This window comes from Phyllostomus discolor, chromosome 1, assembly GCF_004126475.2.
Source record: "Phyllostomus discolor isolate MPI-MPIP mPhyDis1 chromosome 1, mPhyDis1.pri.v3, whole genome shotgun sequence".
NCBI lineage: Eukaryota > Metazoa > Chordata > Mammalia > Chiroptera > Phyllostomidae > Phyllostomus > Phyllostomus discolor.
Window position 1 is genome coordinate 113071371 of NC_040903.2, and position 16149 is coordinate 113087519.

General features: G+C 41.2%; 1 protein-coding gene across 3 annotated transcripts in view; it reads left to right on the forward strand.

Moving 5' to 3' along the window:
• The window catches only part of HMG20A (high mobility group 20A), a 99548-nt gene that overhangs the window by 16836 nt on the left and 66563 nt on the right, over positions 1-16149 (forward strand). Inside the window, exon 1 of one of the 3 annotated variants that reach the window (XM_036027586.1) lies at positions 5615-5635. The exons of the other annotated variants lie outside the window; for them this stretch is intronic. The gene's annotated coding sequence lies outside the window, so the exon portion shown is untranslated. Of the gene's footprint in view, positions 1-5614; positions 5636-16149 lie in introns of those variants that run through there. 3 annotated transcript variants of the gene reach the window in all.

Below are 16149 nucleotides of genomic sequence, written 5' to 3' on the forward strand. Positions count from 1 at the left end.
TGGGATAGAGTTGGTGGAAGAAACCTCTGGAGCCCCACATAGTTCCTCTTAAAGAACCCCCACACAGGCTCATCTACTCAGACTCACTCCCTTTGAGCTCCAGCACTGGGGTTGCAGCTTGAAAGGCACCAGTGGTATACAGGGAGAAACTGAAGTGTCTGGCATCGAGGTGAGCAGAGGCCACTGTCTCTTTGCTAAACCCTCTCCCCACAGAGCTGGCAAGCTGGTGCCATATCTGAGACTCCATCAACCTGGCTAACAGTGTTTGACCCGCCTTGGAGATCCCTAGAGGCTCTGCCCTATGCAAGCTGCTTTTCTGTAAGAATTGCTGGTCGTGGCTCCTAAATGCTATCAAACAAGCAACAGCTGGCTTCAGTGGGCCCTAGCTGCAGCCAGATTAGATTCACAGCTTGGCTTTGCCTGGGAATCTGCAACCCCAGCACAAGCAGCAGCCATCTCAGATTGCTCTACAGCTCAGGCGGGGTGCCTGGGGCTAAACGCACCCGGGGGCTGACCTTGGTCTGCACCACCAGGGCACCCAGTGGTCAGCTCCCGACCACGTCAGAGCCCCACCACCCTGGCCCTGCACAGCTGATCCTCTACTGACAGTGGAGGCTGGTGGTAAGTGGTTACAGTCAGTCCTTGCAGCTGACTGGCCTGGGTAAATCCGTCCCAATGACCTGCCAATAGCAACCAAGTCTCAACTACAAGAGGGTGTACTCAGCCCACATGAAGGGCGCACCTCGAGTTCCCAGTTTGGGTGATGGGGGAGGCTGTACTGCTGGATCCTACAGGACACCTACTACCTTGGGTCATACTACCAAGACATGGAGTCAAAGCAACTCTACCTAATACACAGAAACAAACACACGGAGGCTTCCAAAATGAGGAGACAAACAAACATAGCCCAAATGAAAGAACAGATCAAAACTCCAGAACAAGAGCTAAACAAAAGTGGAGATAAGCAATCTATGAGATGCAGAGCTCAAAACGCTGTTTACAAGGATGCTCAATGAACTTAATGAGGACCTCAACAGCATAAAAAAGATCCAGTCAGAGATGAAGGATTCACTAATTGAAATAAAGAACAAGTTACAGGGAAACAACAGTAGAGTGGATGAAGCCGAGAATCAAATCAATGATATGGAACATAAGGAAGCCAAAAACAACCACGCAGCACAAGAAGAAGAAACAAAGAATCCAAAAGTATGACGATAGTATAAACAGCCTCTGGGGTAGCTTCAAGAGATCCAACATTCACATCATAGGGGTGCCAGGAGAAGAGAAGGAGCGAGAAATTGGTGTTGAGTCATTGTGTTCCAGGGAGGGAAAGTTCACAACACAGATAAAGAATTGTTGATCAGTGGATAAAGAAATGCTGGTAAAATTGCTGCTGACTACAACTCCCACCTGCTTTTTTTTTTTTTTTTTTTTTTTTTTTCAAAATGTTCACTTACCTTTTTCTTCTCCTCATAAAAAGGTCATTTGAGAGGAGATGTTAAGTTGGTCTTTAGTCTACATAATCCACCGACTTCTAGGATCACTGGCATCTGAATAAAGTGAATATAAAGGTCAATGCTTGTCTCCATGTATTCATTCCGATAGTGACAAGCAGCACGATCAGCGATTTTTCTGATTTCATTCCTGGTATATATGTTTAGTCTTCTTTGCCCTGTAGGGATAATTCTGAGTTGAGAAAGTAATAAGAGAGAGAATGAATATATCACTAGGAATTATCTCTAAGGCTCCTTTCAACAATAAGATAGAAATGCTTCTAAAGGCTTACCTCTTAGATAGGGGAGTAAGGAGAGTCTAGTCAAAGGGGATTTTAGCTCTGTAGTCAAAATAGTGTTTTGATAACAGTTATTCATGTATTGCATGTTAAATTAAAATTTAGAAAGTTTGTGATTCTTAATGGTATGTTGCTCTTTCTTTTAAGTAACCTAACCATATTACTGAACATTTGGTAGTTTAAGGTTGTCAAACTACCAAATTCATAATTCTACCACCTTAACATAATGACATTGAGAATTGTCGGTGTTTATTCTTTCAAAATTTTTTTTCTTATATCATTAATTTTTTAATATAATCTGTATACTATGCTTTTTCATAAATATTTTAATGAAAATTTTGTAACATAGTAAAAGAAAGCTTTCCTATTCTTTTGTTTGCAAATTAACATAAAGAGATACTCATTTGAGGGACTTCGGTCAAGATGGAGGTGTAGGAAAACACAGCCCCCCTCCTCATAAGACCAGAGCAACAGTTACAACTAGACTACAAAATTATTGTCACCCGGAGTCACCAGAAAATCGAGCTGTATGGAAGTTTGACAACCAAGGAATTCAAAGAAGTCACATTCATTCAGACAGGTACGAGGGGCAAAGATGCGTGAAGAGGCATGGAGACATGGAACAGGATCTCCTGTAGCCATGTATGGTGAATAATAGTTGGGAGGGATACCTCAGGAGCAAAAGATCCCAACCCCAACCAGACCACCCAACCCAGGTTTCCAGTACCAGAAAGATAAGTCCCCATAACTTCTGGCTGTAAAAGCCACTGGGAGGGTTGGTGTAGCAGAAGAAACTATGGGATTCTCAGGAGTCCCTTCTTAAGGACCTACAATGGACATGGGACTTTCACAGAGTTGCTCCCTCTTAACATCAACCCTGGGACAGCAGCTGGAAGGGTACCTGTGGCATATAGGGGAAATTAATGTATCTGGCATCAGCACAAGTGCCAAGGACAGCTTCCTCCCAGAGAAAACTCCAGAGGCCCGGCAACAGCATTATCCTCTTTCTGAGCCTTCCACACACACACCGTCACAGAGTGGCTACACCATATTGGAGACTCCACCAACCTCATTCGCATGGGTTGCCCCACCCTGGTGATTACCTAATCCAGTTCACACTGGATTACCCCATCCAATTTACTAGTGAGCTTTTCTACAATAACAGCACTACTAAGACAGGGAGTCAAAGCAGTTATACCTAATAAACACATAGAAACAAACACTGAGGCTGCCAAAATGAGGAGACAAATATTGCCTAGATGAAAGAACTGAACAAGACTCTAGAAAAAGAACTAGACAAAATGGAGATGGAGTTCAAAACACTGCTTATTAGGATGCGCAGGAACTCATTGGGTACTTCAACAGCATAAAAAAGACCCAGGCAGAAGTGAGGGTTACACTAAGTGAATAAAATTTACAGGGAACTAATAGTGGAATGGATGAACCTGAAAATCAAATCAATGATTTGGAACATAAGGAATTAAGAAACATTCAATCACAACAGCAAGAAGAAAAAAGAATCCAAAAAACAAGGATAGGCTAAGGAGCCTCTGCTATAACTTCAAATGTATGAACATTCAAATCATAGGAGTGCTGGAAGAAGAGAAAGAGCAATACATTCCAAACTTATTTAGAAAATAATAAAAAGAAAACTTTATCCACCAAAGCTATCATTTATAATTGAAGGGCAGATAAAGTGCTTCACAGAGAAGGTAGAGCTAAAGGAGTGCATCATCACCAGGCCATTATAATATGAAATGTTAAAGGGACTTATTTAAGAATAAGAAAATCAAAACTATGACCATTAAAATGGCAATAAATTCACAGCTATCAACAACTGCATCTGAAAAACTAAGCAAACAAGCAGAACAGAAACAGAATCACAGATATGGAGATCAGTTGGAGGTTTATCAGTTGGGAGGGGGAAAGGGGAGCATGGGGGAAAAGGTATACAGATTAAGAAGTACAAATTGATACATACAGAATAGAAAGGAATGTTAAGAACGGTATAGGAAATGGAGTAGCTGAAGAGCTTATATGCATGACTCATGGACTGCGCTAAGGTGGGGAAGGGGATTGCTGGAGGGAATGGGGGTTACCAGATGGAGGGAGTAAAGGGGTGAAAAACTGGGATAACAATAATGGCATAATCGATAAAATATATTTTTAAAAAGGTGTTAATATTTGAGTCTCACAATGCTTTTTTGTGTTAAATAGGGGAGGTATCAGCACCATTTTACATATGAGCATATTAAAAGACAATGATCATATAATGCCTCTAAATAGCACTGTAGTAGATTTCTGTCTCAATCTTGAGAACAGAAGAACTTGCTAACAGGCAAATGAGTATATTTAATGCAGAAAGAAGACAAAACAAGTGATTCTGAAAATTCTTATTCCCTGGGACCTAGTCCTGCTTTGCTGAACCTAGTGAACCTTTGAACAGCAATGGGAAACTCTGGAATTAAAAGCATTACTAGATTTTAGTAAATATACCAAACACCAAAAATCTTGAAGTGGTTTAATTAGTCTGGTTTCTCCTAGTTAGTGTTACATGATTTTAAACTTGTTTTTATTTTCATCTGAAAACAAAGGAAACAAAACTAGTAGCTTATATACTAGGAAGGAAAATAACATCTAAGTATTAGATGACAGTTGCCTTGTTAAGGTAAGAGCCTGGAGGCTCTGTGTATAAAGGGCCAGCTTTATCATATTGGATAGGGTATTAAAAGGAAACATATTCCTAGGAAACTGGTCTTCTAGAGCTTTCAATATGCCAGATTTGAATTCTGTGAGTTGGTTTATTTTCTGAAGTCTTGAACATTGTCAGCTTTAGGAGTCTAAACCAAAATACGCCAAAATAAATTTGAGTTTTACATTAGTAACAGAACAGAACTACCCAGCATTATCTACCCAACACTAACAGATCCAGATCCAGAACTAGACACCAAGAACTGCAGGGGAGAAAGATTGGCTATATTTTATGAGTCGCTCCATTCAGGAGAATGGGAAGCTAATGCTCAAACTCCTCTATGTTATGTAGGTTACAAGACACCAGGGGTTAAGGGTTCAGGGTCGAGCTGGGAGCTTGTTGACTGGAGGTAAAGTAAGGTAAGAGTAGTAAATCATCAAGTCTTAAGAACAGTTCTGATGTCTTTTCTGGTGTTCTTCTGTTTGGGAAGGTGGGCAGGTGGGCAGTCCACATTTGGACTCAGGAACTTAAACATTAACTTAAGATGTTATCTTGTGCCTGCCAGAGGTCCAGACCCTGTGACCATTCTGGGCTACTGTCTTCAGCTGCCTTCACAGTTGCTGATTATTGAGAGAAAGACCCAGTTCCCTAAAGGGTATGTTTATACATAGAGAGAAAGATGTCTCATAGAGCTAGGATTTAAAGCTAAGTTTAGTCAAAGTGATAATGACCCTCGCTTTCACATTTCTTCTTTTAGTGTTTTATGAACCCTGAGAAAGAACATACCTACTAAAAAGTACCAGTAAGGGCTCCTGGTTGTTAACTGTGTTCACATTAAAACAAACAAAACAAACAAACAAACAAAAAAAACTAGCAGCTTTTTTCTACATAGAGGCCTCTCATGCAAACAGCACTTAAGGGAGAAGCCTACACTGAACAACCGGTCTGTGCAACTGAACTCCCAGCCACTTCACCAAAGTGCCTGCCTGCATTTTGTTTCTGGGATCTGAGCCAGCCATTATAAAGGAGTTCCTGGAATCCTATTTCAATCAGTAGGACTGAGGCTTTCCCCATCCAATTGGAGCTGCACAGCTATATCACCATCAACATCTTCACCAACCAATCAAAGCACCTCCATTCTTACCAATAATGTAAGTGTCTTTTGGACCAATAAAAAAAGGGGGGAGAATTTGGAGTCCTCATTTGCATGAAGACCGACCAATCAGGGACCAGATGCAGGAACTTCTGTATGTATAAGCGAGCTCCCCTCCAGCTCTGGGAGTTCACTTTCCCTTTCCATTGAAGACTGAAGACTTTCCCTGGCTCGTCTTTCCTGAACAGAGTAGAGCACTGTGTAGCAGAGAGGCAGACTGGGGCAGAGTAGAGCAGAGCTAGAGGGTCCTGGAACCAGGGCTGCCTCAGCCTCACCGCCATCCTGTTTTCAGAGCCCTGCTGTATTAGAATTGAGATACTTTGCACAGAATAAAGTTTCCTTCTTCACCACACGCCAAACTGGGGACTCCTGTTGGCGATTGAATTGGCGCCAATGACCAACCATCAGTTGACACTTTAAAACTGTTCTGTTAAGCACATTGCAGTTGTGCCTGTTTGTTTTGTGAGAAAAGCTGAATTTCATTGTGTTGTTCAAAATAGTGAAGACTATTAACTGCTTTGCCTCCGAGTGACTGAAGTTTTGTGTGTGTGAACTATTTTTTGTTTTCGTCTTCAACTTTTGGCTGAAGAAAAATTTCCTACTACCCAAAACTGTATTTTAGGAATTCTTCCTATGCAGAGAAATTAATTTGTAAGTTAGTTGATTAAAGTTAAGCACATTTTTGTAGGACCTATTTCCTTTTATTACACTGCAGTTTTTATAAATGATCTCTGATTTTTCCTTCTCAAAACCTATAATATTATAATATTAACCATCTTTGAAAGGATAAAAGATTTGGGAGTTACTGCCTCTAACAGAAAGGAACATTCTTTCCTTTCTTTTCAGTGTTGTTTTGCAGCTGCAGTGTTGTTTTGAGCTGAAAAAAAAGCATAAAATATAAGTAGAAGAGCAATGTTCCTTGAAACAGTAAGGACCCTTGCTCTAGGGTTGTAACATAGTTGGTTTTGTGTCAAGAGACTAGGGATATTTATTTCTTCTGCTTTCCCATATATTGCATTCCTCAGGTCTGACTTAAGTCTTTTTGTTTTAGAACTAGAAGGGAATCCTCTTTACCTCTTTGACTTGAGTCTGGATTTCAAACATGTAATTATCCTGAGCAAAGTGTTCTTTCTCAGGTGTTTAGTCAGCTGGTATATTGTTTCCTTCACATTTCCAATGCATCTGTGACTTTATGGTGATAATTAGCAGTTATCTTAGCTGGTTACCTCATCTGCTAGGGAACTTAGGGATTTCTCTACCTTAGGGTGCTGTATTCAAGACCAAGACAGTGGTTGTCACAAGGTAGTTTTTATTCACTTGTAGCATGTAAAGGAGATGGGATTCATATCCAAAGCTCTATCTTCTGGAAAGGCTTAGCCATTTCCTATACAATTACACATTGATTTCTTCTTTACAGTTGGCCACATTTATCTGGTGGAGGTCAAGTCAAGGTCATCCTGTTTACAGCTGGTCTGCATTTTAACATTTAGCAAGAATAACATTTAGTAAGAACTGCCCAGACCTTGAGACCCTTGTCCTATCTAACATGTTTAGTTCATCTCTATCTCTTTCCTGTCTTTCTCATGTTTAAATAAATAAATATATTTACATAGCTCAGTGACTACACCCTTTACATTTTTTACTGTTTATACATCTGTTCCCCCACTAGATTATGAAATGTAAAATAAGAATTTCTTGTCAATCTTATTTACTAGTGTTGGATGTCTCACCCAGTGATATATGATACACTATAAAAAGCAGTTTTTCAGCTCCATTTAATACCCATTTTTCCTCTTGATAAACATAAAATGCCTTAGATTACATTGTGTTGGCCAAAATGTCCATTTAATTGTTTCCATAAATTAAGATACAATTTTAGTTTTCACCAATAACCTTATTGATATTTTGAGTATGTCAGCTATCTCCTGCATGGTATAACGTTGATTGTTCTCAATTAATGTCTTGATTTGATTACTTTCAACTTCAGCTGGTCTCCCCACCATAGAGTATCGCCCAACAAGAAACCTGCAGCATGAAGCTTCACAAACCAATTTGGACATGTTCGATCATTTACAGCACCTTCTCCATGCACTGCATAAACCTTTTTTTTGAGGTGCAGTTGTATTTTTACCTATCTTGAAATAATAAAGCATAGTATGCCAAAACTGTTACATAGTTTTTTCCATCTTCAATATTAAAATGGCTCCACAAAAATTCACCAATTTTGAAAATTTTCTTAAATGCACACTGATATGACAGCTGTCACAATCTAATCTAACAGAATTATTTCAAATGAAGTTTATGAGAAGTAAACGCTACTGGAGCCATCTTATGGAAAAAAACTAACTTGGTGGTCAAGCCATTGACTGTCATTGAAAATACTTTTTTGTATGTCATAATGTTGCTGGTGGAAGCAGGGCTTTTTCACAGGATCAAGAGAAAAAGCATTTCACACATGGGAGATTGTGGTGTGGCAAGATTTATTTGGGTGGAAATAGAAAACTGCCTCTGTATCCCATCTTCATCCCTCCTGCCATGGAAAAGTCCAGCCATGGCCAAAACAAAGGCCGTTGTCCAGAGTTTCTGTTTTATATTAAATTAAAGCTTCATCCATTGGAGTACACAAGTAGCTGCTAAGCAGTTTCAATCCCCATCCAGGTAGCTTAGTGCTGTTCCAGGCTGCTCTGCTGTGCCCAGCCTCCTGCCTAGAGCAGCCTGTGTTTGGAGTGTGCACAGCTGCTAGACCCCCATGGTCTCTAGGAAGAGAATGCAGGAACAAACAGGCAAGGGCATGTTCCCAAGCAAAAGAGAGAGAGCTGCTTTGTTAAGCTGAGTTATATTTTCTTGGGTTTGGGATGGACCAGGCATCCTAAATGCCTGAAAATTGGTGGTTCTCAAATTAACCATTAACCTCCCAAGCTTTTGCAGGTTTCTGTTAATCTGTCTCCCAATCTACCACTTCTTTCCCCAAGCTAGATCGATAGGACTTTGTGGTTGCCATTTTGGCCCCTATTGTGCATGTGTTTACCTGCCCCCCCCCCCCCCCCCCCCGCATAGTTTGGGCAAGAGGACTGAGAGATTGAAAAATTGGTGGGCAGGAGAAGGAGGGTTAATCCCCTTTGCAGGGCAGTGCTGTGATTCCCTGGAGTGTGTGATGCTCTAGCTTCTTGGCTAAGCAAGCAGGCTTATGCTTTCTGGTTGAGTATGCCCAAAAATGTCTGAGTCCCTTTGCCTTCTTCATTGATAACTAGCTAAGTACCTACAGTAACAATATGGCTCCCTAAAAGGTATATACCCATTCTGGTGTTCTCTTCCCCACCTGTTAACCTCTCTTCCCCTACCTGATACATTCCCACTTTTTTACTGTTTTATAGTACTTCAGTGTCTCGGGAAATTGTCTGGGAAAGTACATTAAGTAAGTAATGCCAAGTTTTATTGTATTACTTTAACTTGCAGTTCCAGTACTGGTCCAAAATTGTACTTGAGCAGTCTTCTCCTTGTTTACTAATAGTAAAAGCAGTGCTTCAATAAGCCGTGTTGGAAGGGCAACTTGGGACCAGTAGACACCAATGAAAAGACAAACGGGTGGACTCTTACTTCAAAAAGCAGTACTCTGCTTGTGAAATGACATTTTTGGTTTGGTAGAAGAAAATATTTTTTTATTTTCCCTACGTTATCACTGTACTTTACACCTGGTACAGACCACTATTTCTAGATGTTTGTGGTTGTTTGCATTTCTTAACAACACATTTTGTTTCCTAATGGTAACAATTCTCCATTAAGGTTCCACTGAGGGGTAGTTGGGGGTGTAATGCACACACAGTGGTCAAACTGTTCAGAAAGAAATACAAACAATGCCCAGTTCTTTTTAATGATCTAATACTAATATTTTATTTTTTTTTTAGAAAATATATGACTCATAAGTTTGTAAAACTTTTACTTCAAACATAAAGAAAGATGGAAGATTTATAGTTGTTCTAACTCTGGCCTCTTCCCACTTCTTGTTGTTTGAGAATAGTATCTCTAGACCAAGGAGAATAACAATCTATAAAATTCCATAAAGCAAATCTATGCACTACTTGACAGGAAGCACCATCTTGGTCACTTAGTAAAGGTGCTCAACAAATGTTCATGGTTGACATATAAACATTACAAACATTTCCATTAAATGGTGGCTGGATTATTGCTTTTGTGGCTCCAAAAAGAACACCTCAAAAAATTGCAAGTATATTGTCAGTGTCCCAGACCCAAAGTTCCTGTGTGCTGGATGCTTCGAAAGAAAGGCAAATACTCAGTGGATCAAAGTTTGGAGCAAGGAAAAGTTTATTTATTGAAAAAGCCTAATGCAATAATATTGAAGAACTAATCTTCAAATTCATTTTAAGAGAGTCTGGAATCCTGTCATCTCGTATTGTTAATGGAAGGGAGGAGGGGCGAGGTAAGAGGTGGGTGCTGTCCACAGACATATAGGCCTGGAAAGGAATCCAAAGAAGAGTGTGAAATTTCTCAATCTCTTAGTTCTCGGTTGATCTGTTGACTTCTGCTAATCTGAGTCCAGTTTTTGGAGACTCCAGTGAATTATTAAAAAGCAATCATTACCTTGTACATAGATCCTCACGTCTTTGCTGCCCAGAGGGCTGCTCAAATCTCAACAGAATTCCTCTAGTTAATTAGCATATCTATAGCAGGAGCCACCAGCCATCAGAGAGAGAAAGCATTTCATGCTGTCACATCGATATATATATAGCCCACCTTTATCACTAAGCAAGTTATGAGACTACAGTTAAAATATATGCATGCCACAGTTTATATTCTTTTCCTAATTTGTTTTAGTTATTTTGAAGCTAGAAATTGGCTAGCTTCAAAATACGTCAAGAATATAGTCACTTCTTGCTACCACTACTACCACTGTAATCTTTGTCTTTCAGATGGATTATTGCAATAGATTCCCAAATGATCTCTTTACTGCCACCCTTGACCCAATCCACACTTAATTTTGTTCTCTAAACAGCCAGAGTCATCCTATAAAAATGTTGGGTTTTGTGCCTTATCCTCTCAAAACCTTCTAGTGATTTCTCATCATAGAATAAAAGTCAAAAATCTGATCCCTGGCTGATGTAGCTCAGTGGATTGAGTGTGGGCTGCGAACTAAAGCATCACAGGTTCGATTCCCAATCAGGGCACATGCCTGGGTTGCAGGCCATGGCCCCCAGCAACTGCACATTGATGTCTCTCTCTCTCTCTTTCTCCCTCCCTTCCCTCTCTAAAAATAAAAAATAAAAATCTTTATTAAAAAAGTCATAAATCTTACTATGATTTACGTCAACCAATGTTGGTTGACACCAATTCAAGTGACAACACAAATACCCAATTTGGAGTGTGATGAAGAAGGAAACTATTCAGTGCAAACAGCTCAACTGACCCAGCAAGTCTTTGAAACAGCAGGACTGTGGAACAGTACATCTGAAAGGCAGCCCTAGGGCCAGGGGCCTGTGTTCCAGACCTCTCTCGAGGGGCAGGTCTTGAGACGCAGCTCTTGAGACATCTCTGCTTTGTGCCAGTCACCTTTGCCTTTCACTGGCCTACTCTACTCTGTGCTGGTGAGTTCTGTTCTGTGCCACTTTGCTCTGGCTTCCACTGGTGTGCTCTGCTGTGCTCTGGTGAGACATCTTCAGTATTTCAGCTCAGTCAGGTAGATTCAGTCTTCAGTGGAAAAGGAAAGTGCATTCAGCGAGAGGGGAGCTGATTTATAGAGACAGAAGTCCTGCACCTGGTTCCTGATTGGTCCATCCTCATGCAAGTAAGGACTCCAAATCTTCACAGTTTCATTGGTCCAAAAAGCACTTTTCTGATTGGTCAGAATGGAGCTGCTGTGATTGGTTGATGAAGATGTTAATGGGAATATAGCTGTGGTGTTCGTGGAAATTAGGCTCTTCTACAGAATCACAAGGAAAGCATTCTTAAGACCCACACAGGGGAGAATGTGGTGTAGTAAGGTGGTTTATTTGTGTGGAAGGTCATCCCTGAGTTTCCAGTGTCCCATCTCTGTCCATCCCACCATGGAAAAAGTCCAACCTTGTCCTCACCAAGGCCAAAACAAAAGCCAGCATACAGAGTTTCTGCTGCTTATTAAACCTTACTCTTTTGTAAGCTATACAGTTTGCCTGGGCCCTGGTAGCTGCTAGACCCATGGGGTCACATGCTCCAGAGAAACAGAGAATGCAAACAAATGGGGCGAGTGTGTCTCCACAAGCATGAGGGAGAAAGAAAGAGAGCTTCTTTGTTTCCCTGAGACTATGTTAGCTTGGATTTGAGATGGACCAGGTGCTTTTCAAAAGAACCAGTCAGCTTCCTAAGCTTTTGCAGGCTTTTGATAGGCTCACCCCTTAGACTGATAGGCCTCTTTGGTCAAATGCCTCCTCCTGTGACTCCAGCAATGTGGTACCAGAGGGCAGAAGGGAAGAGTGTTAATTCCCTTGGCTGAGCAACGCTGTAATCCCCTGAGATGTAAAGCACTAGCTTCCTGGTGAAGCAAATAGGCTTATGCTCCCCAGTTTATTAAAGTCAATGTCTAATTACCTTTGCTCTTTTTTCTTTATTAATATCTAGCTGTCTCTGGTAACTGCTGTGAAACCCTGGTTGGATGGGGAAAACCTCAGTCTTATTGGTTGAAATAGAATTCCAGGAAATCCTTTATAAAGGCTGGCTCAGATGACAGAAACAGTGCAGAGGCAGGTAGTTCAGTGCAGGCTTCTCCCTGAAGTGCAGTTTGCATAAGAGGACCTGGTGTAGAAATGACTGTCAGGCTCTGCTCTTTTAATATTGAGCTCAATTAAGCCACCAGGAACCCTTCTTTATAGGTATCTTCTTTCTCAGTGTCCAAACTGATATGGTGTGGCCCCCTACTTGAACAGTAGGTTATCATCTATTTTGCCTCTAGTTCAGTCTAGCCACATTTGCCTCCTTCAATCACACCAAGTATACAGTTGACCTTTGAACAACATAGAGGTGTTATATGTATTATGTACTATGTTCTTATAATAATGTCAGCTAAGCAAAATGTTATTAAGGAAATCACAAGAAAGAGAAAACACATTTACAGTATTTACACATACACACCCTATGTAAGTGGACCTCTGCAGTGTAAACCCATGTTGTTCAAGGGTCAACTTGACTCCTTTGCACTGGCCCACTCACTCCTCACATGGATGTATAGTTCTCTCTTCATCATCTTCAGTTCTCAGTGAAGCCTTTTCTGGCCTCTAAATAAAATTCCAGACATGCTCTTTATGGCCTCTTTCCTTGCTTTTTTTTTTCTTTGTACTTATTACTATGTAACATTCATTTTACTTATTTTACCTTGTTTTTCTGTCTGTCCCAGTACACTGAGCTGTGAGAATAGGATTTTTGTTTATAGTCACTGAGGATCCCCAGTATATAGAAAGTTCCTAGAATGTTAGATACTCAATAAATAACTTGTTTGTGGCAGATACTGGCCAGCAGTATCCATCCCTGCTGTGGATGCTCGTCAAAACACGAGAAAAACGCACAAGATCCACCACCTGAGTTTGTGTGCTGTCCGTAGCCATGGCTCATAGCCTCTGGGTCCAAGTGGTCCCAATTCCTCGGGCCCCACGTCCGGGCACCAGCTGTCACGTGCTCAGTGGCCTGCAGTGATCACAGAATGCTGTGGATGGCTCATCGAAACACGAGAAAAACATACACAGAGACATCCAGGTCCTGTGGGGAAGTAGGGACGGAACGGCCACTCTCTCCAGTGGAGAGTGCCTCGTTCTTTCACCCAAGCAGGTTTTTTATTAAGAAAACAGACACAGTTTGTGGATTCACAGTCTGGCAGAAAAGATCAAAAGAAATAGGTGACTTTCCAAGATGGTGACAGAACTCCCACTGTGATTTTGGGCAAAGTTTGAAGTTTTATCATTTGAAAGGACTACAGGGTTCAAAGGGCTAGTTTTGGTTTCCTGTCTATGCCTTCAAATTCTAATCTAATAACATCCTCCAGCAAACAGATCTCACAGGATCTTGCATATTCAATGTCCCAGGCCTGATTACCCCGGGGGTCCACCGTCTCTGGTCTGGGCTGCACCGCCCCTGCTATTTCTGTAGGCCTGAGTCGGGCAGAGAAGACAAAGGCAGCCAGGAGACTTGGATTTCTCACATCTAAGAACAAGGACTCAGGCTTTGACAAAGTGGAGGGGGCAGGGGTTGATGTCCATCACCCCTTCATTTCCCCAGCCCCAAGTCTCTTCCCTGAGGCCTCCTCATGATCATGCCTGTCTTAGGCAATTCCCCCATGGGAAATCTTACCCATCATTGGCTAACTGATCAAGCCTAGGAGGCCAGACACAGAACAGGCAGCGTTCATGCCAGGGGAATAAGTTTTGTCTCTTTAGTGGCTCCTGGTCTGGAGGTCTTCCCCTCAGCTTAAGTCACAGGGGGTTACAACTTCCTGAGACCAGGCAGGGTGGTCCCCAACACTTGTTGAATGAATGAATCTGTTTTCCTGTTGCTTGGTTCCTAACTCTACCAACATTTTTAAAGTCAACAATTGCCCTAGTTATAAAAACCTGGGCTCTAGATTTTAGGAACAAAACTATATTTTCTGCCAACCCCACATCCAGACACACACCTTTTTATGCCCTTGTCTTGAAGCAACCCTAAGTTTGTACTGTATCTACACTGTTTTATCCTCACCTCCCCCAAAGTGTAAGTACCCAATTATTCCCAAACACCTATCCTTATCTTTTTCTCTCTCATCAGATCCTATGGCAAAAGATTCTTAACTGAATTTCACTTAACTGAACCCCAGTTAACTGGCTGGTGGGATTAGCCAGTGTTCTTATTCCCTCTGTAAAACATATAATTAATTACTATAGCCTGCTGAATGCTTTTAGCAAAATGTAGATTACTCTCTAGTAAGCATTTGTACTTGCACTCACTTCAGTTAAATTTTGTGTATATCAAATTAGTTGTATTCATTTCTAAAGCTGTTTATATCTAGTGTATATTATAATAAATCATGTAATTATATTAAATATGTTGTATATGCTAATTTTTAATTAATACATTTTTTAGATTAGTTTTAAGTTTAGAGCAAAATCAAGCACAAATTACAGTGAGTTCCCATATATCCCCTGTTAATGCATGCACACTGTCAACATCTCCTATCAGAGCAGTACATTTTTTACAATCAATAAGCCTACATTGACACATACCATTACCCAAGGTCATAGTTTACATTAGGATTTACTTTTGATGTACTGTAATACTGTGGGGTATTACAAATACCCCCCCCCCATTCTGTGGGGTTTTACAGATACATGACATGTATTTACCATTCTAGTATCTTTCAGAATAGTTTCACTGCCCTATGAATCCTTTTTGTTCTGCCTGTTCACCCCTACCTTCTCTCAAACCACTGGCAACTGCTCATCTTTTTAATATCCCCATAGTTTTACCTTATCCAGGTTGGAATCATAGAGTTTGTAGACTTTTCAGATTGGTTCCATTCATTTAGTAATATGCATTTAAGGTTCCTTCGTGTCTTTTCGTGGCCTGATAACTCATTTTCTTCTAGCACTGAGTAATGTTCCATTATCTGTACATACCTCAGTTTGTTTATCCACTTCTCTATTGAAGGATATCTTGGTTGTGTCCAAATTTCAACATCAATAAAGCTACAACAGACATCATGTATAGGTTTCTATGTGGACGTAAGTTTTTAACTCATTTGGGTAAATACCAAGAAATGCAGTTGATGGTAAGAAAGTGAGTAGTTTTAGAGTCTTTGCCTAGAGTCACCATGGTTTCCTGCTTCAACAGTGCTTGAACAGACCTGGCACTCAACCCACCCCCCATCCCATCCAGCTGCCCAGATCCATCCTTCTGCCACCTCCTCACAGCACCCTCAGACCACCCCAAGGTCCCCACCACCTCTCCAGCACCTCGAAGCCGCCTGTCCTCAGCCACCATCATGACCACGTCCATCTTGCAGGTGTGTCAGAACTACCACTAGAACTGGGAGGCCACCGTCAACCGCCAGATCAACCTGTAGCTCTACGCTTCCTATATCTACCTGTCCATGTCTTACTACTTTGACCATGATGATGTAGCTTTGAAGAATTTTGCCAAGTATTTTCTTCACCAATTCTCATGAGGAGAGGGAACATGCTGAGAAACAGATGAAACTGCAGAACCCACCAGGTGGCCAGATCTTCCTCCAGGAAGATCTGAAAACCAGAACACGAAGACTGGGACAATGGGCTGACTGCAATGGAGTGTGCATTATACTTGGGAAAAAAGTGTGAATCGGGCACTACTGGACTTGTACAAACTGGCCACTGAAAAAAATCATCCTCATCTGTGTGACTTCATTGCGACTCACTACCTGGATGAGCAGGTGAAGTCTATCAAAGAGTTGGGTGACCACATAACCAACTTGTGCAGGTTGGGGGCCCCTGGATCTAGCATGGCAGAGTATCTCTTTGACAA